General features: G+C 40.4%; 1 protein-coding gene across 2 annotated transcripts in view; it reads right to left on the reverse strand.

Moving 5' to 3' along the window:
- LOC110535642 (CYFIP-related Rac1 interactor B) overlaps positions 1 to 22827 on the reverse strand; it is a 58885-nt gene extending 36058 nt beyond the window's left edge. The window contains exons 1-2 of one of the 2 annotated variants that reach the window (XM_036935372.1): positions 22520 to 22827; positions 8649 to 8740 (exon numbers count right to left, since the gene is read on the reverse strand). The gene's annotated coding sequence lies outside the window, so the exon portion shown is untranslated. The remainder of the gene's footprint in view (positions 1 to 8648; positions 8741 to 22519) is intronic. The other variant, XM_021620755.2, reaches the window with a different exon arrangement.
- Positions 22828 to 25009: the final 2182 nt, after the last annotated feature.

Consider the following 25009-nt stretch of genomic DNA (forward strand, 5'->3'; position numbering starts at 1 on the left):
AAGGGCAGTGTGGAGTGCAATTGAGATTGCGTCATCTGTGGATCTGTTGGGGCGGTATGCGAATTGGAGAGGGTCTAGGGTTTCCCGGGATGATGGTGTTGATGTGAGTCATTGGTTTTTCCTCCGTTCAAGTATATGCCTTTTGAACCCAGCACCCAAATACTTTTTGTTACTACAAACACTTGAGCTGAGCACACCAATTTCTCTTTCTATGACCTCTCCATGTAGACAGCTATAACATAGGGTGTAATGGGGCAGAGAGCAGAACTTCCCCACAGCCCCATACCCTGTGGGGTGGTAGTTAGTGAGGGGTGGGTGAGGGTGAAGGGGGGCGCAGGCTGCATATCGTAGGTCACATGTCGCAGGCCCCAAACCATCATTACACAAATGACCTTTTGACTGTGTTTGAGTCATGGACGCAACACAGCATACTGTATCACACTTTATAGTCGGCAGAATATAGGCCTATATATCAGCATCTCCTGGAGACTGTGTATTTTATAATGAGAAGTACATACAGTACACTGCACATGTAAGTAACATAGATTCAGTATTATTTATTTTTTTGCTTTTTTGAACCCTCACAAGATTATGGGTGGGGCACAGTGGAGCTTGCTGAGATTTGGGGAGATGACGGTTATCGGTACAGACGTGCAGGTATCTCGGTTTAGAATGCATTGAGCGCCCTCTGGAGGTGATGAACAGAAATGCATAGAAGACCTTGAGGAAGAATAGCGACCACTCCCAAACTCAGAGCCATGCTAGAGGTATTTCACATGCTAGCTTCAGCTACAAATCCTTTAGGTACCACAACAAACTCAGATGAATAAATATCTCAAATTAAAACATTCTAAAATCATAACACATGCACCAACCCTGACATTGAAACGTTACCATAGAATTTACATGCATAATGTGGAGTAACTTTCTAGTAAAACCACTTTGGATTAATTAGCATAACCTGTTGGATATAAAAATGTGTTATATGCCAGTTAGCAGACACTTTTATCCAAAGCAATTTACAGTAGTGCATGCATATATTATCGTTTGGGTGACCACAGCAGGAATTGAACCCACAAGCCGGGTGTTACTAGCACCATGCTCTACCAACTGAGTTGGGTCTCAAAGCCGTGGAACACACAGAATGTTGGACATCTTGTCATGCATGCTGCAGCCCATCCTCTAAAATGGGGACATTTCCTCAGCTCTCAAACACTGCAGCAACTCCTCAGATTAGCAGACATCTTGCCATGTACTGCATCAAGGGTTAAGGGGGGCTAGTGTTCAAATAATTGGATTAGGGCGCCACCTTGTGCCATGTTGTGCTACAGGAAGAAGTGGCACTAACAGTGATGTTGTAATTTATATGGCCTGTCCTACAGTAGACAGACAGATATATGCTAGATCAATAGAAGAGATAGACAGAGTCAGAGACAGACAGAGAAGCAGAGAGAGAGAGAGAAACACAGAAATAGACCGACACAGAGAGACACAGAGGCAGAGAAACACAGACACAGAGAGAGAAAGACACAGACAGAGAGACGGAGATGGATGCAGAGAGAGAGAGAGAGAGAGAGAGAGAGAGAGAGAGAGAGAGAGAGAGAGAGAGAGAGACATAAAGACAGAGAGACACAGAGGCACTGAAAGAGAGACACAGAGACACTGAAAGAGAGACACAGAGACAAAAAGACACAGAGAGAGAGAGAGAAAGACAGACAGACAGAGAGGAGATGCAGAGGGGGGGAGAGAGAGAGAGAGACCGAGACACCGAGACAGAAAGACACAGAGACACAGAGACAGAAAGACACAGAGACAGAAAGACAAAGAGACAGAAAGACAGAAAGATACAGAGACAGAAAGACAGAGACAGAAAGACAGAAAGATACAGAGACATAGAGAGAGACACAGAGACAGAAAGACACAGAGACACAGAGACAGAGAGACACAGAGACAGAAAGACACAGAGACAGAAAGACACAGAGACAGAGAGAGAGTCGTCATCTGCCTTTGGACTAATGAGCAGAAACCTGGACTTCACCAAAGAAATCAGAAATACAGACATTGTCATCCTTCAAGAAACATGGTATAGAGGAGACGGACCCAAGGGTTTCCCTCTTGGTCACAGGGAGCTGGTAGTCCCATCCACCAACCTACCAGGTGTGAAACAGGGAAGGGACTCAGGGGGTATGCTAATTTGGTATGGAGCAGACCTAACTCACTCCATTAAATTATTCAAAACAGGAACATTTTACATTTGGCTAGATTTTCAAAAGGAAATTATCTTAACAGAGAAAAATGTCATCCTGTGTGCTACCGATATCCCCCCACTAAAATCCCAATACTTTAATGAAGACAGCTTCTCCATCCTGGAGGGGGAAATCAATAATTTCCAGGCCCAGCGACATGTACTAGTCTGTGGCGACCTAAATGCCAGAACCGGACAAGAACCTGACACCCTCAGCACACAGGGGGACAAACACCTGCCTGGGCACAACATAACCAACCAAAACGGGTCACACCTCCTGCAGCTCTGTCGCACGCTGGGTATGTACATAGTCAATGGTAGGCTTTGAGGGGACTCCTATGGTAGGTACACCTATAGCTCATCTTTGGCAGTAGTACTGTAGACTACTTTATCACTGACCTCAACCCAGAGTCTCTTAGAGCGTTCAGCCAGTCCACTGACACCCCAATCAGATCACAGAAAAATCACACTACTTGGAACAGAGCAAAACTCAAACATGAGGCAGCAAAGCTAAAGGAACTGAAAAATATTAAGAAATGCTGTAGAATGTAGTGTGGAAACCTACCAAAAAACTGTTAGGCAACAACAAATTCCTTTTAGACAACTTCCTGGACAAAACGTTCCACTGTAATAGTGAAGGTGTAAACTTGGCAGTAGAAAGTCTAAACAGCATATTTGACCTCTCAGCTTCCCTATCAAATAAAATAAAAATCTAACAGAAAACCGAAGACAATGAACAACAATGACAAATGGTTTGATGAAGAATGCAAAAAAACTAAGAAAGAAATTGAGAAACCTGTCCAACCAAAAACATAGAGACCCAGAAAACCTGAGCCTACACCTTCACTATGGTGAATCACTAAAACAATACAGAAATACACCACAGAAAAAGAAGGAACAGCACTTCAGAAATCAGCTCAATGTAATTGAAGAATCTATAGACTCTAACCACTTCTGGGAAAATTGGAAAACGCTAAACAAACAACACGAAGAGTTATCTATCCAAAATGGAGATGTATGGGTAAACCACTACTCCAATCTTTTTGGCCCTTTAACAAAGAACAAAGAGCAAAAACATATATATGATCAAATACAAATCTTAGAATCAACTATTAAAGACCACCAGAACCCACTGGATTCTCCAATTAAATTGAATGTACTACAGGACAAAATAAAAACCATCCAACCCAAAAAGGCCTGTGGTGTTGATGGTATCCTCAATGAAATTATGAAATATACAGACAACAAATTCCTATTGGCTATACTTAAACTCTTTAAAATCATCATTAGCTTTAGCATCTTCCCCAATATTTTCAACAGCAACCTTGGGAAAATCCTCTGCATTATCATTAACAGCAGACTCATACATTTCCTCAGTGAAAACAATGTACTAAGCAAATGTCAAATTGTCTTTTCCAAAATCACTGTACAACAGACGATGTATTCACCCCGCACACCCTAATTGACAAACAAACCAAAACAAAGGCAAAGTCGTTGTTGATTTCAAAAAAGCCTTTATCATCTTCCATTACCTATGTATGGAGATGTGGGGCCATATGTTTGCAGGGAAAAAAAGTTATTTATATTTTTTCCATGGAAAATGCCTTCAGGTACTGTTCTCATCAAATACAAATATATACAGTGCCTTGCGAAAGTATTCGGCCCCCTTGAACTTTGCGAACTTTTGCCACATTTCAGGCTTCAAACATAAAGATATAAAACTGTATTTTTTTGTGAAGAATCAACAACAAGTGGGACACAATCATGAAGTGGAACGACATTTATTGGATATTTCAAACTTTTTTAACAAATCAAAAACTGAAAAATTGGGCGTGCAAAATTATTCAGCCCCTTTACTTTCAGTGCAGCAAACTCTCTCCAGAAGTTCAGTGAGAATCTCTGAATGATCCAATGTTGACCTAAATGACTAATGATGATAAATACAATCCACCTGTGTGTAATCAAGTCTCCGTATAAATGCACCTGCACTGTGATAGTCTCAGAGGTCCGTTAAAAGCGCAGAGAGCATCATGAAGAACAAGGAACACAGCAGGCAGGTCCGAGATACTGTTGTGAAGAAATTTAAAGCCGGATTTGGATACAAAAAGATTTCCCAAGCTTTAAACATCCCAAGGAGCACTGTGCAAGCGACAATATTGAAATGGATGGAAGAGTGGCAAGAAGAAAGCCATTTCTTAAAGATATCCATAAAAAGTGTCGTTTAAAGTTTGCCACAAGCCACCTGGGCGACACACCAAACATGTGGAAGAAGGTGCTCTGGTCAGATGAAACCAAAATTGAACTTTTTGGCAACAATGCAAAACGTTATGTTCGGCGTAAAAGCAACACAGCTGAACACACCATCCCCACTGTCAAACATGGTGGTGGCAGCATCATGGTTTGGGCCTGCTTTTCTTCAGCAGGGACAGGGAAGATGGTTAAAATTGATGGGAAGATGGATGGAGCCAAATACAGGACCATTCTGGAAGAAAACCTGATGGAGTCTGCAAAAGACCTGAGACTGGGACGGAGATTTGTCTTCCAACAAGACAATGATCCAAAACATAAAGCAAAATCTACAATGGAATGGTTCAAAAATAAACATATCCAGGTGTTAGAATGGCCAAGTCAAAGTCCAGACCTGAATCCAATCGAGAATCTGTGGAAAGAACTGAAAACTGCTGTTCACAAATGCTCTCCATCCAACCTCACTGAGCTCGAGCTGTTTTTGGAAGGAGGAATGGGAAAAAATGTCAGTCTCTCAATGTGCAAAACTGATAGAGACATACCCCAAGCGACTTACAGCTGTAATCGCAGCAAAAGGTGGCGCTACAAAGTATTAACTTAAGGGGGCTGAATAATTTTGCACGCCCAATTTTTCAGTTTTTGATTTGTTAAAAAAGTTTGAAATATCCAATAAATGTCGTTCCACTTCATGATTGTGTCCCACTTGTTGTTGATTCTTCACAAAAAAATACAGTTTTATATCTTTGTTTGAAGCCTGAAATGTGGCAAAGGGTCGCAAAGTTCATGGGGGCCGAATACTTTCGCAAGGCACTGTATATATATAATCTCCTTCATCAAGACAATCCACAAGTCAGCTTTGAATAAATATTTGCTATGTTGTAGTGTTGTCTACAATGCTTCCAAAAGATTCCAAGGCCAAAAAGCCGTAATCGACAGAGACTGCTGAACTACACTGAGCAAGTAAAATACGCCTAAACCGTGGAGCCAGTAAGCACAGCTTCAATACTAGTTAGGGATAAAGCATGTTAAACATATTCATAAACCTATTTGTACAAACTATTCAAATGCATATCTCAAGATCTTTAAATGTAGGTTATACCTTATATTCTCCATCACCACCTGGTGGCACTATTGCCTAGTTGTATTTTTTTTGTATAAAAAGCTTTACCTCAGGCTATACCTCTTACGCCTTGATCAGACCGACAGCAACATTGCGTTTTGGTCTACCAGAAGTACTTGCAGCATTGAGTTGCAGAGGCAGTTGCAGTTTATTCTGTGTGGTGCATATGTTGGACTTATCCAATGTATGCATCAAATTGTATGTGCAGACTTGACAGAAATAGTAGCAAAAGGTGAATGTTGAACTTTCCACTAAAAATGTTGGACTACATAATAAAAAAGTTTGACTGCAGAATTTATTAACCAGCATTGATGCCATGACGCTGTCGGTCTGTTTGAGGCGTAACGTGGCGCCGAATGTCATGCATTTGAAATGGGGACATCCACAATGGACTGGAATCACAACGCCCCCTTGAAGGCTCCGTTGTGAGACTTTTACTTTTACTCCACCACATTTCTAAAGAAAATAATGTACTTTTTACTCTATACATTTTCCCTGCCACCCGAAAGTACTTGTTACATTTTGAATGCTTAGCAGGACAGGCAAATGGTCCAATTCATGCACTTATCTAGAGAAACATCCCTGCTCATCCCTACTGCCTCTGATCTGGCGGACTCACTAACACAAATGCTTTGTGCTGAAAATTGTGCAGTCTGGTTTGGTTAATATAAAGAATTTGAAATGATTTTTACTTTTACTTTTGATACATATTTTTAAATATATTTCAGCAAATACATTTACTTTTGATTCTTAAGTATATTTCAAACCAAATACTTTGAAACTTTTACTCAAGTAGAATTTTACTGGGTGACTTTCACTTTTACTTTACATTTTCTATTAAAAGGCATCTTTACTTTTACTCAAGTATGACAATTGAGTACTTTTTCTATCACTGAAGATAGATGAAAACTGTTTCTCCAATAGAAATCCCTTATCACACTTGTAGGCGATGTCATGGCGAAGGTTGACTAGCTAAGCTCATGCATAGAAATACGTCATCGGGTCTAATGTCATCTCACGCCGAACTGTGCATGCGCAGGCCATCAAATCAAAAGGCACTCTTTTGATATGAAGTTGTTTTGGAAGAAAATGAAAATGTCAGTGTCACTTTCACGAGATTGGAGTAATAACATGTTCAACTACTTTTAAGACACTCGAATCTAGACTGTGCCTTTCGATTTTGAGAAATCTAACAACTAAAAGTGTGTGGTAATACCAGTGACATGGAATTGAAAGACAGCTGAGCTATGTCCTATAAATATTTGTTTATTTCTAGTATATTTTCTTTCATTATGATTTTTTTTTTTTAACTCAAAATATGTCACTAAACCACGTCTCAAAATATGTCACTAAACCACGTCTCAAAATATGTCACTAAACCATGACTCAAGCCAATTTCATGGTACTAACCGTGTTCTATAATATATACTGTATATATATATTTTTTTTTAAATGGTTTGCAATATAAAATGTCTTAGATATGTTTTATTAACAATAAAACACTTCAATTAAAACAAAACTATGTGTCATTATCTGACACGTTTAAGTGTTTTTGTTGGTGGTTAAGGGCGTCATAGAATGACCCACCACACAGAACATATTAAATTACATTTGCTTATTAAGTCCTAGACTGCTTGCCATGGATTGTCTGCAGCTTTATCAGACAGACAGGTAGGAAGCTGTGGTGAGTGGGTGAGGTGCGCAGGTGACGTCACAGCGTCCTATGACACCTCTGATTAGGCCCAAGAATGACAGCTCCGCCACTGAGCCATCGTAACGGTCTCCAAGGAGACTAGAGGGAAAATATAAAAAGGGGTGGGAAAATGGAATTAATAAAGACAAGAGTGATGTTGTCACTCAGTCATAAACACCCATTTCTAATGCTGACTGTACCAGTGTCTCTGAGAGGTGGAAGATTCTAGGCTTAGATGTGGCTAGAGCTTGTTGTGTAGGTGAGGAAACAAGGAAACAACAGTGAAATCCTCCATCTGGATACAGCCAGATTCGCACACAACAGACACATAAGCCTCCAAATCAGAACAGTTTACCTTGAATATAAAATCCTGAATGTGTAACGGGTCAGGAACCAAGTGAAAGTGTTGCTTCCGTCCCTCTCCTTGCCAACCTGAGCTTGAACCAGGGACGCTTTGAACACATTGACAACTGTCACCCACAAAAGCATCGTTATCCGTCACTCCACAAAAGCCGCGACAACTACTTTGTCTCAGAGCGGGCGACGTCACCAACTGAGCACTACTAGAGCACAACAAGTTAGTCATTTCACATCGACTAGACTAGCATGACAAAAATAAACAGTTTAATCACAAATGTTCAGACAGAAACCCGGACAAACACTCTCTATTAATCAGACAGAAAAACATTGAGACCTAAGCCCCCTGGACTAAGCTCTTGTTTGTGGTCGAGAACACGTTCAAACACTTGGCTGTCAGCTTCACTTCTATGAGGTCAAACAATCGCCGGTGACCCTGTGACGACCCTAGTTAGATAAGTAGCACCGCCACCCTGCCTTGGAGAATAGAGCAGGAAGTTGAGGCACTCGCATTACTCAGACCTATTCCACGGCCCACAATGCACTTAATTTCCGTACCAGCATTACACAAACAGCGTACACATCGTGACCCTGATGGGGAAAAAGTGCAACACAAGCATTCCCAACAGGAACTTGAAGGAACTTAAAATGAAGAGAAAAACAATGCTTAAGAGTGACCAAAGTTCAAAAGACAATGCTTGTCTAAGAGCTGAAGTTCCACTAAGTTATTTTACACTTGAGGTATAAAGAATCAGAGAGAAAGGCCTTGTAGCAGATAGCAATTTTTGCTGTGGTCTTGCAGTTGAAACCTCAGGTTAGATGAGTCAGGACATGATAGTGGTAGGTGTTGATAGCTCCGGGGTGAAGTTTCCCCTAGGCACAGAACTACAGTAGAATCGGCTTCCCCCTCCTATTAACCATTAGTGTTGAAAATGCTAAACTGACCCAAGATCAGCGTCTACAGGCAACTTTGTGGTGATACTAACCTGCAGAAGAAGCTCTGGAGGTGTCAGTCAGGAGGAAGGAGGCCCAGCCTGGCAGGTGGCCAAGTTCACAGTCCTCCAGCGAAGATCGGGTCCTGAAAACACAGGTTCATTGAGTCTCAAAACAGATACTATAAAGTCCATCATCTAATTTCCTTGTTCCTTCAAAATCAAAACCTTTTGGCAACAAAACTTAACCTGAACAATATTCAAAGCTAGATATTCCTCTCGGTCTATCTCTAGTCCAATCATCATGTAAGCAGGTCCAGCAATTCACATGACCACAACACACATTTCCAACCTCTAGGACCTTGTTTATCGATCATGCATCGCACTGATCCATAGATTTACCGAACACTTTTGACCCTCGAGGCCACATGAATACAATGTTACCAGAGGTTGAGAATTTGTTGGACAGCAACTGTGGCTAGTTAGTCACAAGTGCAGGCCTTCGTGATTCTCTTGCAGACGGGTTTTTTTGAGGGCAACGTCGCAGCAGTCTGATAGAAACTGGGAGGCACAGTGGCTACAGACACACACCACTTCCTTTTGTGCAACACTTCCTCTCATTTAGCGTGCACTTCGGATTTTCCACTAGACTCCCTGGTCCATACCTCCTGTGAGGCTACAATCGACAGAACATCCTTAATGTTAGTTCAACCAAGACTCGTGTTCACTGCAATCAACTCAGCCAATGGTTTGAGGTACAAGATGGGGGGAAACAATCCTCATTGTCACAACCCTAGAAATATAAATTCTAGTTCTATGGTCACAACAAATGTTTTTTGCATAGTCACCCTTAAAGAATCACTGGTAAAGAGAACCCTTTTTTTAACCATTTTGGATTTGAAAGGTTACTTGAAATAAACCACAACCACACTCCCCTTTGAGTTCTCTGGCCCTTTTCAGCTTTTCAGAACGTGGTTGAGTGCAGGTTCAGTAGACTGTGAGACGATTAGGACGCTGTACTATCCACTATACACCAGCTTGCATACAAATAGGCTGCAAACAAATGGCCTTCCATAACGGACTAGTGGTGGTCATGCAGAAATGTGATCGGACTTCTAGCTCTGAGACTTTCGCCTATAACAACCGAGCTAGTCGCTGTAAGATTGAGCTGTAGAGACAAACCGTCAACATCAAATATATCTAGGCTTTGAGATGGCTGGGAAAAAAAATACCTGCATAGTACTATTCTGGTGGCTATGGTATATCAAACCCCATCTCAGATCGCCCTTATGTTTCAATGTGGAACCTTATTACCCCTGTAATACCCTTCTTCTACCATTCTTTTAACCATTTATTTGTGATACACTGTAGGTTTTAAAGAGGGACGTATCAACATTGTAAGGGGCTGTAGATCTCACCGGAGAGGTCTTAAACATGTCTCGAGACGTCTTCATTTATATGTCTTAAGAGATCTCAAGACTCAAAATGGCTGGGTATGAAGTTTGAACATGGTAAGTACAAGACACAAAGTAATGTTGCGTATTAGAGAGGAACAACAGCAGTGGCAGCTTCCCTCTCCCTCATCATGCTGGATAAGAAGAATTCACTCGTGAGCAGAAAGAGACGATTCTGTCAGAGTAGTAAAAATGACAAAAAAGGCAAGCCAAACAACAACCATACAAAATAATGTAACGTCTCTATGTATTTCATAAATTTCCTTCAATTTGCAAAAGGCTGAATGCACAGTATCTCACCGGAGAATGCATCCGAGCGAACGAAACAGCGCCCCTCTGTCTCAGAATATGTAGCGTTTCTATCTGATGCTGTCTGGTAAAAAAAAAAAAAAAAGCACGGCATCGTTGCCGCCTGTAGCATTGAATGCAAGGGTAGCCAGAGAGCATTTGGCCTCCCTTGATACATTTTTTAAATAAAATAATAGCCAATCAGCATTGAGCTAAACTGAGTGAGCTCAGCTGTGAATGGTCCTGGTGCCCCCCCAAAAAAAGTATAAAGGGAAGCCAGTTTGGATTTGGCTTCAGACCAATCACAAAAGCCAAATGTCATTGACAGAAAAAAACAATTGTAACAATTCATCTCGTTGTGTCGTTGTCCTCCGGTGGCTAGCTAGCTAGCTAAAATCGTCCCTTTCCAAAATTAGACATGGGGAGGTGATCGGGATTTAGACTTGTGGTTTTACTTAATTCTCCATACTGGCCAATGATTATAACGGTGATTCTGATCCAACCATTAATTCATACATCGTGCCCCTGGCCTGAGAAGGTGGAAGTTTAACATGTAGCTAGATGTGGTATTCTACTGTTAACTAGCTGGCCTGGCGCATCGTTGCCTATGAAAGGAAGTTAAGCTAGCGAGCAAACATTTTAGCCAGGTAGCCTAGGACAACAAAACTAAAGGTGTGTATTGTATGATAGAGTCATAGACCGTTTTGGTAAGATGAAAGAGGAGGGTGGCATTGGTGTTTCCCTACAAGTAGGGTGAGTCAACATATTTTTCTACTTGCATGCACACACACACACACACACACACACAGAAATCAGCCACATCATATTTAGCTTACGTTGATTGGACTAAATAGTTTTTGGTATCTTTTAGTAGTCACTGTATTAGACTTAGCATAAGTAATTAGATGACGTTGAAATGTTGAAGTTGAAATGGTGCTGGAATAGTGGAGGCAGCTCCTGTTTTCTTTGTGACTTGCAGTAACTCGCCATGGTTGTAAATAAATAGTTGTTCAGTAGACCGAAAATGTCAGACACAAGACCTTTCTTGACCATGCTGTAGGTCATGTAACTGTTTGTTATGTGTAATATGCTTTGTGGACTTCACCGGACAGATGATGCTCTTTGGTTCTGTAATGAAACAAATGTGTGGTTGAATTAATTATGCCACTATGTCTTATTGTCTCGGCCTTAAGGCCTATACATCTCGGTGTCAAGGCATATGAACTAACAGGTTCTCGAGCAAACAATGCAATTATCACAACACATTGGTTGTAATATGGCTTTCTTTTCTGGCTTGGCTTCCCCAGGTCATTTTACCCATGCACCGCAACTGAAGACATGACTCGTTTGTGAATTTTGTCTGTGGTATAATCAATTAAGTTAGTTAACTGTAATATCTTCCGTTAGGTTCCTAGTGAATACAACCCTGCAGAATTCACACACACACACACACACACACACACACACACACACACACACGCTTGTTATGTGAATGGAGACTACTGAGGCGGCCTCAGAGCCTCAATTCTTCTCCACAGTGCCCAATTTGTTTTCATATATTTTGTTGAATTGTCACATCCATGCATATAGATCTGCCTCAGTTTCCGTCCTTAGTTGAAATAAGCTGCGTTTTGTCTTATTTAGGGCTTATTTAACCTCTTAGAGCTCTAGGGGCGCTATTTCATTTTTGGATAAAAAACGTTCCCGTTTTAAGCGCGATATTTTGTCACGAAAAGATGCTCGACTATGCATATTCTTGACAGTTTTGGAAAGAAAACACTCTGAAGTTTCAGAATCTGCAAAGATTTTGTCTGTAAGTGCCCCAGAACTCATTCTACAGGCGAAACCAAGATGATGCATCACCCAGGAATTAGCAGAATTTCTGAAGCTCTGTTTTCCATTCTCTCCTTATATGGCTGTGATTGCGCAAGGAATGAGCCTACACTTTCTGTCGTTCGCCCAAGGTCTTAGCAGCATTGTGACGTATTTGTAGGCATATCATTGGAAGATTGGCCATAAGAGACTACATTTTCCAGAGGTCCGCCCGGTGTCCTTTGTCTAAATTTGTGCGTAATCTTCAGGTGCGGTCATTTTCTCCTGGGATTCAGGAGAGAAAGCATGTATCCAAGAACGATGTATCAATGAAGAGATATGTGAAAAACACCTTGAGGCTTGATTCTGAAAAACGTTTGCCATGTTTTCAGTCGATATTATGGAGTTAATTTGGAAAAAAGTTTGCGTTTTGAGGACTGAATTTATGGATTTTTTTTGGTAGCCAAATGTGATGTATAAAACGGAGCTATTTCTAATACACAAGGAATCTTTTTGGAAAAACTGAGCATCTGCTATCTAACTGAGAGTATCCTCATTGAAAACATCAGAAGTTCTTCAAAGGTAAATGATTTTATTTGAAGGCTTTTATGTTTTTGTTAATGTTGCGTGCTGGATGCTAACGCTAATGCTAATGCTAAATGCTAACGCGAAATGCTAACTCTAGCTAGCTACTTTTACACAAATGATTGTTTTCCTATGGTTGAGAAGCATATTTTGAAAATCTGAGATGACAGTGTTGTTTACAAAAGGCTAAGCTTGAGAGATGGCATATTTATTTCATTTCATTTGCGATTTTCATAAATAGTTAACGTTGTGCTATGCTAATGAGCTTGCTGATAGATTTACACAATCCTGGATACAGGGGTTTTTTCATAGCTAAACGTGACGCAGAAAACGGAGCGATTTGTCCTAAACAAATAATCTTTCAGGAAAAACTGAACATTTGCTATCTGAGAGTCTCCTCATTGAAAACATCTGAAGTTCTTCAAAGGTAAATGATTTTTTTGAATGCTTTTCTGTTTTTTTGTGTAAATGTTGCCAGCTGAATGCTAATGCTAAATGCTACGTTAGCCATCAATACTGTTACACAAATGCTTGTTTTGCAATGGTTGAGAAGCATATTTTGAAAATCTGAGATGACAGTGTTGTTAACAAAAGGCTAAGCTTGAGAGATGGCATATTTATTTCATTTCATTTGCGATTTTCATGAATAGTTAACGTTGCGTTATGGTAATGAGCTTGAGTCTGTATTCACGAACCCGGATCCGGGATGGGGAGATCAGAAAGGTTAACCGGCTCTAGTTTCAATATGATCATCTTCATTCCCCTGTATAAAAGCGTGAGTCAGTTTTCCTCAGCTCTAAGCCCCATCCATCTCACTCGCAACAAGGAATTGGAAGATGTTGTCATGGTAACAACCCGTAATTAAGTTTCCATTTGAGGATTTATCCAACATGTAAAACGACACCAGCTTGCTAAAAATATTTTTCAGAATATTCTAAAATCTCAGGATATAAAATTTGTTGGGGGAAAAAAATAAGAAATAATGGCAATAGGAAAAATTATAATTCATGATCTACAGCAAACCTTTAAGTTGACCACAAAAAATATAAAATACTTTGGATGTTTAATAAGTGAAAACAACTAAACAAATGTATGAAGATAACTATATCCTGTTACTCAACAATATGAAAATGGATCCAACTAAATGGAACAATCTTGTTACAGGTAGAATAAATCTCTTCAGAATGGCATTGCTCCCAAAGTATTGATATATACAGTGCCAGTCAAAAGTTTGGACACACCTACTCATTCAAGGGTTTTTCTTTATTTTTACTGTTTTCTACATTGTCGAATAATAGTGAAGACATCAAAACTATGAAATAACAGATATGGAATCATGTAGTAACCAAAAAAAGTGTTAAACAAATCAAAATTAGTTATATTTGAGATTCTTTAAAGTAGCTCCCATTTGCCTTGATGACAGCTTTGCGCACGCTTGGCATTCTCTCAACCAGCTCCATGAGGTGGTCACCTGGAATGAATTTCAATTAACAAGTGTGCCTTGTTAAAAGTTCATTTGTGGAATTTCACATTTTGGTCTGGTACTGTATTTTCGGTAATACCCATCACCCCACCAAATACATCCTTTAAAAAAGTATACTCGGTCATAACAGACTTTACAAAGAAAAATACAACTCAGAATATAAAGGAAGGTTTTACATCTTCCTAAGTCTGATGGGAGTTTAAACCTTCCAGACTAGGAATGGTATCAACTCGTCACCCAAGGATTCTTAATTGTTCCATAAAGGTAAATGTAACAGCAGGTACATATTGAAGATGTGCATGCTCATCCCCAGAATCTTTATCTTTATTTCGTTATTTCCAAAGGATAAAGCTAAGAACAATAACAATGTCATAGTCATGAACATTATAACAATATGGAATCAAATTAAATCTATGCTACAAGAACCAATATCACTCCCTAAACACAACCCTATGGAACAATCCTTGGAAAGCTTTTCAGAATTCACTGATAAATTGGTCCATATGGAAAAATACAGGCATAGAATTAAAAAGCCATTTTGACCCGACTAATGTAGTAGTATTTGAACTCTTTTAGACATCAGAGCAATCTTGAGGGAATCCTATTTGAGTCAGAAACAGATGTTCATATGATAGGAAAGATAGAAAAATATATATATAAAACTATTGGAACAAAGACTTAAAATAACTGAGCTAATAACTGTGCTAATAACTTATCACAAGATAGAGGGAATGTTGGAACATAACTAACGCAAGAGGACGAAAATGGGGAGAGACTAGCTGAACTTTTCCAATAAATCTTGTTTCGATGCAAAACTAATGAATACACTCAGTTCTCGCTTCGAGGCAAGCAACACTGAACCATGCACCATCTGTTCCGGACGTCTGTGTGATCTCGCTCTCCCTAGCCGATGTGAGTAAAACCTGCAAATAGGTTAACATTCACACGGCCGCGGGGCCAGACGGATTACCAGGACACATACTCAGAGCATGTGCTGACCTGTGAAGTGTCTTCACTGACATTTTCAAACTCTCCCTGACCCCATTTTTAATACCAACATGTTTCAAGCAGACCAACATAATCCCTGTGCCCAAGAATGCCAAGGTAACCTGTCTAAATTACTCTCGCCGCGTAACACGCACATCTGTAGCCATGAAATGCTTAGAAAGGTTGGTCATGGCTCACATCAACACCATCATCCCAGACACCCTGGACCCACTCCAATTCTCATAATGCTCCAACAGATCCACAGATGACACAATCTCTATTGCACTCTAAACTGCCCTCTCCCACCTGGACAAGAGGAACACCTACTTCAGAATGCTGTTCATTGACTAAAGCTCATCGAAAGAAAGGCATGTTCTTTTATGCGTTGTATGTCTGTCAGATAGCGCCAACATTTACAAGAGACAGAACGTGTCTGGCAAAAAAACCTCTGCACTCAACAACTAGGCTCTATTTTTTATATATATATTTTTTAGGCTCTATTCAAATATCCTTTTCTTGAGGTAATCACTGATAATTCAAGTGAGTGGATGCAACACTTCCTCCCCATTGGTTAAAGGCGGGCAATCTTACTATGTCAGATAAGCTAATAAGGGGGCATGTTTTTTAAAATACAAAATGGCCATACTGCAGCGTTTTTTTTTCTTCCCAGAGGTCAATGATGTGTAGTTGCAAGTGACATCATCTCAAGCAACTTTGCTGTTCCATGAAGCAACTCAAATGTGATTAAAATTGCATGCAAAATTCACAGCAACTTCCAGGCAACTAACTGCCACTAAGTTACTGTGAAATGCACAGTAACCTCTTAACAGTGCAGCTCTTAATTGTCACATTCTCTTAAAATATTACAGAACTGACTGTATTAAAATAGGTGCTCAACCTTTGACAACATAACCATCAACCACTTAAACTGTTACAACACTTCCACTGATGGTTGGCACAAATAATCAGAATTCAGTAACTTGTTGTTTACCGTATTTTCACTGCAACCAGTAGCCTGTAGTGTACCGTAAAATTACAGGCACATAAAACCCCCTAAGGTTGATGTTCGTGCCCCGTGGACATCTAGCATAGTAATAATTTAAAAATCCCATACAAATATGTCAATTTAGAGCCTCCCGGGTGGCGCAGTGGTCTAGGGCACTGCATCGCAGCGCTAGCTGTGCCACCAGAGACTCTGGGTTCGCGCCCAGGCTCTGTCGCAGCTGGCCGCGACCGGGAGGTCCATGGGGCAACGCACAATTGGCCTAGCGTCGTCCGGGTTAGGGAGGATTTGGCCGGTAGGGATATTCTTGTCTCATCGTGCACCAGCGACTCCTGTGGCGGGCCCGGACGCAGTGCGCGCTAACCAAGGTGGCCAAAGGTGTTTCCTCCGACACACTGGGTTGGAGGCACGCTGTGTTAAGAAGCAGTGCGGCTTGGTTGGGTTGTGTTTCGGAGGACGCATGGCTTTCGACCTTCGTCTCTCCCGAATCTGTACGGGAGTTGTAGCGATGAGACAAGATAGTGATTACTAACAATTGGATACCAAGAAATTGGGTAGAAAAGGGGGTAAAAAAATATATATATATACAAAAAAAAAAAATATATATATATATGTCAGTTTAAGCTAGAGATATTTTTTTGCATTTTTTGCATCTCAATCCACCGCATCTCAATCCACCGCATCTGCGGTATGTCAGATGTTTAGTGACAAAAAATAAGGGGTCAAATATATATATATTTTTTATAATAATAATAATCCTTTAGATTTTGGGGGGGGGACTATATGTTTTTCCATGTAGTGAATATGTTATTCAATGCATTTGTATGGGCTAACAGGCCAAATAAACATTTTAATAAAAAAAAAAGTATATACTTTTGAAACTTCAAGGGTTCTTAAAATTCTAAATCAAGTAGCAAAATTATCCTTGGTATGACTTTGCCAAAAATAAGCAGTTAAATACATGGGGGGGGGGGATTATATGTTTCCTGATCTTTCGTATATTTCTCAGATATAGCACAGACATTTCAGAACAAACTTCCTTTATATTTTTTTGGGGGGGGACTTTCTGTTATTCAATGCGTTTGTATTAGAGGTCGACCGATTAATCGGAATGGACGATTAATTTGGGCCGATTTCAAGTTTTCATAACAATCGGTAATCTGCATTTTTGGACACCGATTACATTGCACTCCACGAGGAGACTCCGTGGCAGGCTACCTACCTGTTATGCGAGTGGGTCCAGGGTGTCTGGGATAATGGTGTTGATGTGAGCCATAACCAGCATTTCAAAGCACTTCATGGCTACAGACGTGAGTGCTACGGGTCAGTAGTCATTTAGGCAGGTTACCTTAGTGTTCTTGGGCACAGGGTCTATGGTGATCTGCTTGAAACATGTTGGTATTACAGACTCAGACAGAGAGAGGTTGAAAATGTCAGTGAAGATACCTGCCTGTTGGTCAGCTCATGCTCTGAGTACACGTCCTGGTAATCCATCTGGCCCTGCGGCCTTGTGAATGTTGACTCTGTTTAAAGGTCTTATTCACATCGGCTGCGGAAAGCGTGATCACACAGTCGTCCTGAACAGCTGTTGTGCTCATGCATGTTTTAGTATTACTTTCCTCGAAGCGAGCATAGAAGCAATTTAGCTCATCTGGTAGGCTCGTGTCACTGGGCAGCTCTCGGCTGTGCTTCCCTTTGTAGTCTGTAAAAGTTTGCAAGCCCTACCACATCTGACGAGTGTCGGAGCCGGTGTAATACGATTCGATCTTAGTGTTGAATTGATGCTTTGCCTGTTTTATGGTTCGTCAGAGGGCATAGCGAGATTTCTTATAAACTTCCGGGTTAGAGTTCTGCTCCTTGAAAGCAGCAGCTCTATCCTTTAACTCAGTGTGGATGTTGTCTGTAATCCATGGCTTCTGATTGGGGTATATACGTACAGTCACTCTGGGGACGACGTCATCGAGGCACTTATTGATGAAGCCAATGACTGATGTGGTGTACTCAATGCCATCAGAAGAATCACGGAACATATTCCAGTCTGTGCTAGCGAAACAGTCCTGTAGCTTAGCATCTGCTTCATCTGACCAATTTTTCTATTGACAGAGTCACTGATGCTTCCTGCTTTAATTTTAGTTTGTAAACAGGAATTAAGAGGATAGAATTATGGTCAGAGTTGCCAAATGGAGGGCAAGAGCTTTGTACGTATCTCTGTGTGTGGAGTAAAGGTGGTCTAGAGTTTTTTCCCTTCTGGTTGCACATTTAACATGCTGGTTGAAATTAGGTAAAACTGATTTAAGTTTCCCTGCATTAAAGTCCCCGGCCAATAGGAGCGCCACCTCTGGATGAGCTTTTCTTGTTTGCTTATGTCCATATACAGCTTATTGAGTACCAATGCCAGCATCAGTTTGTGGTGGTAAATATTATCATGAGATACTCTCCCTCAGGCGAGCAAAACCTTGAGACTTCCTTAAGTATCATGCACCGGCTGTTGCTTACAAATATACACCGACCGCCACCCCTTACCAGAGTCTGCTGTTCTATCCTGCCGATACAGTGTATAACCTGCAACCTGAATGATATTCATGTCGTCGTTCAGCCACGACTCGGTGAAACATAAGATATTACAGTTTTTAATGTCCTGTTGGGAGGATATACATGTACGTCCACTTTATTGTCCAGCGATTGTACGTTAGCCAATAGTACCGATGGCAAAGGCAGATTAGCCACTCGTCGCCGGATCCTCACAAGGCACCTCGATCTTCCATCCGCGAAATCTCCCTCTCTTTCTCTTACGAATAACGGGGATGAGGGCATGTTCAGGTGTCTGGAGTAAATCCCTCTCATCTGACTCCTTAAAGAAAAATTATTCGTCCAATTCAAGGTGAGTAATCGCTGTTCTGATGTCCAGAAGCTCTTTTCGGTCATTAGAGACGGTAGCAGTAACAATATGTACAAAATAAGAAAAACAAAGAAAACAGCACGGTTTGTTAAGAACCAATAAAACGGCAGCCTTCCCCTCCGGCGCCATTCCAGTATAGCTTAGTAGTGGTTGAGGGAGTGGATGGAAAATGGGTTTACAGCCTGCGAATCCAAGCTGAAGTCAAAGACAAAGTAGTGTACAGCTGTTAAATTTTTTTGAAATAAAAACAGTAGCCTACAGTAATAAAGATATGTGCACGTACATCTAAATGTAAAAATAACTGCAACTCAGGTATGATATAGTTATAGAGGTCTAAAATATTTGTATTGGATTGCTATGATTCCTGGGATTACTGTATATTGTGGTGTTATTATAAAGTAATACAATTATTTGTCAGATAAACAAATAATGAATTAAATTACCTACAGTGCTTTCAGAAAGTATTCACACCCCTTTACTTTCTCAACATTTTGTTGTGTTACAGCCTGAATTTAAAATAGTTCAAATTGAGATTTTGTGTCACTGATCTACACACAACACCACATAATGTCAAAATTGTTTTTAATTAAAGCTGGAATGTCTTGAGTCAATAAGTATTCAACCCCTTTGTTATGTCAAGCCTAAATCAGTTCAGGAGTAAATGTGTGCTTAACAAATCACATAATAAGTTGCATTGACAGATTATGTGTTCAATAATAGTGGTTAACATTTTTTTTATGACTATCCCATCTCTGTACCACACATATATCTGCAAGGTCCCTCAATCGAGTATTGAATTTCAAGCACAGATTCAACCACAAAGACCATGGAGGGATTCAACCACAAAGACCATGGAGGGACAACTTTCAGTGTCTCGCAAAGAAGGGCACCGGTTGGTATATGTGTAAAACAAAAAGCAGACACTGAATATCCCTTTGAGCATGGTGAACTTAAGTAATACTGCAAAAAAAACAAGACAATTAAATTGTATTTTTGTCCTGAATACGAAGTGTTATGTTTGGGGCAAATCCAACACCACACATCACCAAGTATCAGTCTTCATATTTTCAAGCATGGTGCTGGCTGCAACATGTTATTGGTATGCTTGTCATCGGCAAGGACTATGGAGTTTTTGGGGGGATAAAAAGAAATGGAATCCAGCCATAAGCACAGGCAAAATCGTAGAGGAAAACCTGGTTCAGTATGCTTTCCAACAGAGAATTTGGGAGGTGAATTCACCTTTCAGGAGGACAATAACCTAAAATACAAGGGTGAATATTCACTGGAGTTGCTTACCAGGACAACATTAAATGTTCCTGAGTGGCCTAGTTACAGCTTTGACTCAAATCGGCTTGGAAATCTATGCCAAAACTTGAAAATTGCTGTTCAGCAATGATCAACAATCAACTTGACAGATCTTGAAGAATATTTTAAGAATAATGGGCAAATATTGTACAATCCAGGTGTGCAAATCTCTTAGAGGCTTACACCAAAAGACTCACAGCTGTAATGAGCACCAAAGGTGCTTCTCGAAACTATTGACTCAGGGGTGTGAATACTTATGTAAATGTCATATTTCTGTATTTCATTTTCAATACATTTGGCAACATTTCTAAAAACATGTTTTCACTTTGTTATTATGGGGTATTGTGTGTAGACGGGTAAGAAGAAAAAAATTATTAATTCAAATTTGAATTCAGGCTGTAAAAACAAAATGGGGAATAAATCAAGGACTAATGAATAGTTTTTGAATGTTATGTATACTGGGAATACAGTGCATGTAGATTAGCCTATACTGTGTATCTTCTCAAAAGAAATCACTATGAAATTATGCTCCAGAATTGATTGAGACTAAACTGAAATGCATTGCAGTCACATATATATGAGTCATCATGCCATACAGGATGAGTAGATTGATATTAATGTGAGAGAATTTACTGGGTCAACTCCACTGAGCTCCCACTGCAGAGAGGCTTTCATGGTGATTTCACATAAAGGAGACAAACCCGGCCAGGCTGAGCAGACAGAGCAACACACAACATTGTTACTTAACTGTGGGCCTGGCTGCATATTGGTCTTATGGGATTAATCTAAAAATGATCTTTCTCTGGGTTAATGACCCATTCAATTACAGCTATGTGATAACTCATTCACAGGGTTCCCACATAGAGGAACAACTCCCGCTTTGTAACTTTAGATTCAACTGCCTGAAAATGAAAGTAAGATTAGGGCTATGTGTCTCTCAGTAGTAACAGAAGTACTAACACATGGCTGACACAACAAAGCACAACGAGAATTCCTTTATTTACAGCATCTGTTCCTACAATGGACAGGCAGTGGTGTGTTTGCCCCATACAAGCGCCATGCTGGCAAAGCCTGTTTACCTCTCGTATGCCATGGAGGTGACGTCTTAAAATGGACCACAGTGTCCCTCTCTTTAGGCTACGCTATCACAGTGCCATTCCTAAGTGAAAGGAATAATGTGTTTGTTGAGTTGTGCTAGTAACTTATAATAACACTCCATTGTGGGTCTCTGTAGACTACATCTCAGATCTGTATAATATTTGGGGGAAAGTATGCTATTATAAGTAATATCACCATAGCCTACATACAGAGCACTGAGATTAAGCATGTGGTATTTGTACAGCAGATGTTGCACTCAACATCATGTCAATATACCACAGCCTAGTCACATTACCAGCATGACATTATTACACTAACTTACTGAACATTTTCACTTCCACTTTCAGTGTTTGAGACTGCAAAGGCATGGAAGGGGTTAAGAAAGGATGGAAATTATTTAAAATTCTTGCTCTTCATATTCAATATCAATGCTTATCACATCATATCCAGGTATTGGCACTTAGATCATAAACCCAGCCATAAGGTAATATTTTAGCACTGTAGCTAGTCTACAATGCACTAATGACGAATGGTCTGTCATCAAGATGAAGCAGCATCTGCACACAAACGTGATATGCTACATACAGGGGAAAATAACGGAAACACGAGTAAATGTGGGATACAAAGTATATTGAAAGCAGGTGCTTCCACATATAAGTTTCGTTCATGGAGCAAAACAGCCTACGCTTAAGGTCAGGGGGTTGAATTAATTTAGAGGAAGGAAGTTATCGATGCACTTAAACTGATCACCACAAACAGACACACACTAAAATGTGTAGCCATATTACATGAAACAAAATGCTTATATTTTTTGCAATGTTCTGGCAATGCCTTTCACACACAACGGCGATAAAGAGAATAACACAGAGCCCAATGAATGTTACTCCTGCTGTTGGCTACTCTGTCTGCTCCTATCACAGCAGCACAATTACTTGGCCGACATACATAATAACAAAACAGTATTGTGTTTGAGACTACCTAAACAAATAACATTAAAAAAAAAGGTTTTACCTTGATGCTCGAAGTACGAGAAAAGGGAGTCGCCGTACACCTGGTTGCACGATAGCAGCTCAAAGAATAACGAGTTGCTTCAGCTGTCTGCTATTTCCCGGTTGGTCGAACGTCATGGAAAAATCTAAACGGGATCCTTGGGACGTCCCAACTCTGACGTCACCACATTGAAATTGAAATTTTAAAACGATTAAGGCAAGGATGATTTAGTATGACGATATGTAGAAACTGCTTCCCCAATATAAATTCCCGATCACGCTTGTAGATGATGTCATGGCGACACTGAGTAACTTCAGAGCTCGCCAACACAGAGTTTCTATAACCAGATGCGCAACATCACGAGCCTTCCGGTGACGGTTTTGAAGCACACCAAGCCGACCAAACTGAGGTTAGGGGTTAGAGAAGTCAATGAGAGAAGTGAAACATTCTTCCTTAGTTGTTACATTTCAAAAAATCTAGAGATAAAACCTAGATTTGGGCTAATGTCATAAGTAGTTGAATATGTTGTTACTCCAACTGCATGAAAGTGACAAACTGACACGTTTTCATTTTCGTCAAAAACAACTTTATATCGAAGGCCTGCACTTGTGCAGCTCGGGGCGAGATGTTTGCGCATGCGCTTAGCTGGCCAATGACGCCATGACATCGCCTAGAGACTGATTGTGGATTTCAGTGGACACCTCATAGTACCCATAAAACCTAGCGGTCAAACTCGAAAATGGTTCAAATCGTTTTTGCGCTATACATTTTTAACATAGTGAGGCTTAACTTGGCGTGATGTGGAGGCTTAACTTGGCGTGATGTTTTGATAATATATTCGCCTCTATTTACAAAAAAATATAAAAAATAGTTAGCAGAGCAGTAAATCAAAAAAGTGATTTGTATTACTTGTTTGTATAGTATGTTGACTTTGGTGTCTATTTCAAACCTTATGGCGTTTTTCAAGGATGAGCATAAGAGCATTAAAAGGGGAGAAGACCACTATAACTCTGGCCATGTGGAGAAGTGCAGGGGCAATTTACCTGTTTAGTCTGGGCCAGCATGAGGGATAAAGTTTTTCCTGTGTCGTGAGTATAGCTATTAAGTTAAGTTTAGGCATCTTAGCAATACAATGTGTTCTATAGAGCTGTCAACATTCTACAAGGAAATAGACACTTAATCAATTATAACATCCTTAACCAGATTACCCCAGATTTCAGATTTACAGTTGAAGTCGGAAGTTTACATACACTTAGGTTGGAGTCATTAAAACTCGTTTTTCAACCACTCCACAAATTTCTTGTTAACAAACTATGGTTTTGGCAAGTCAGTTATGACATCTACTTCGTGCATGACACAAGTCATTTTTCCAACAATTGTTTACAGACAGATTATTTCACTTATAATTCACTGTATCACAATTCCAGTGGGTCAGAAGTTTACATACACTAAGTTGACTGTGCCTTTAAACAGCTTGGAAAATTCCAGAAAATTATGTTGTGGCTTTAGAAGCTTCTGATAGGCTAATTGACATCATTTGAGTCAATTAGAGGTGTACCTGTGGATGTATTTCAAGGCCTACCTTCAAACTTAGTGCCTCTTTGCTTTACATCATGGAAAATCAAAATAAATCAGCCAAAACCTCAGAAAAAAAAAGTCTGGTTCATCCTTGGGAGCAATTTCCAAATGCCTGAAGGTACCATGTTCATCTGTACAAACAATAGTATGCAAGTATAAACACCATGGGACCACGCAGCCGTCATACCACTCAGGAAGGAGACGCGTTCTGTCTCCTAGAGATGAATGTACTTTGATGTGAAAAGTGCAAATCAATCCCAGAACAATAGCAGAAGACCTTGTGAAGATGCTGGAAGAAACGGGTACAAAATTGTCTATAGCCACAGTAAAACGAGTCCTATATCGACATAACCTGAAAGGCCGCTCAGCAAGGAAGAAGCCACTGCTCCAAAACCGCCATAAAGAAAGCCAGACAACGGTTTGCAACTGCACATGGGGACAAAGATCGTACTTTTTGGAGAAATGTCCTCTGGTCTGATTAAACAAAAATAAAACTGTTTGGCCATAATGACCATCGTTATGTTTGAAGGAAAAAGGGGGAGTCTTGCAAGCCGAAGAACACCATCCCAACTGTGAAGCACAGGGGTGGCAGCATCATGTTGTGGGGTTGCTTTGCTGCAGGAGGGACTGGTGCACTTCACAAAATAGATGGCATCATGAGGGAGGAACATTATGTGGATATATTGAAGCAACATCTCAAGACATCAGTCAGGAAGTTAAAGCTTGGTCACAAATGGGTCTTCCAAATGAACAATGACCCCAAGGATACTCCAAAGTTGTGGAACATGGCTTATGGACAACAGAGTCAAGGTATTGGAGTGGCCATCACAAAGCCCTGGCCTCAATCCTATAGAACATTTGTGGGCAGATCTGAAAAAGCGCGTGCGAGCAAGGAGGCCTACAAACCTGACTCAGTTACACTAGCTCTGTCAT

This window comes from Oncorhynchus mykiss, chromosome 11 (assembly GCF_013265735.2).
Source record: "Oncorhynchus mykiss isolate Arlee chromosome 11, USDA_OmykA_1.1, whole genome shotgun sequence".
Taxonomy (NCBI): domain Eukaryota; kingdom Metazoa; phylum Chordata; class Actinopteri; order Salmoniformes; family Salmonidae; genus Oncorhynchus; species Oncorhynchus mykiss.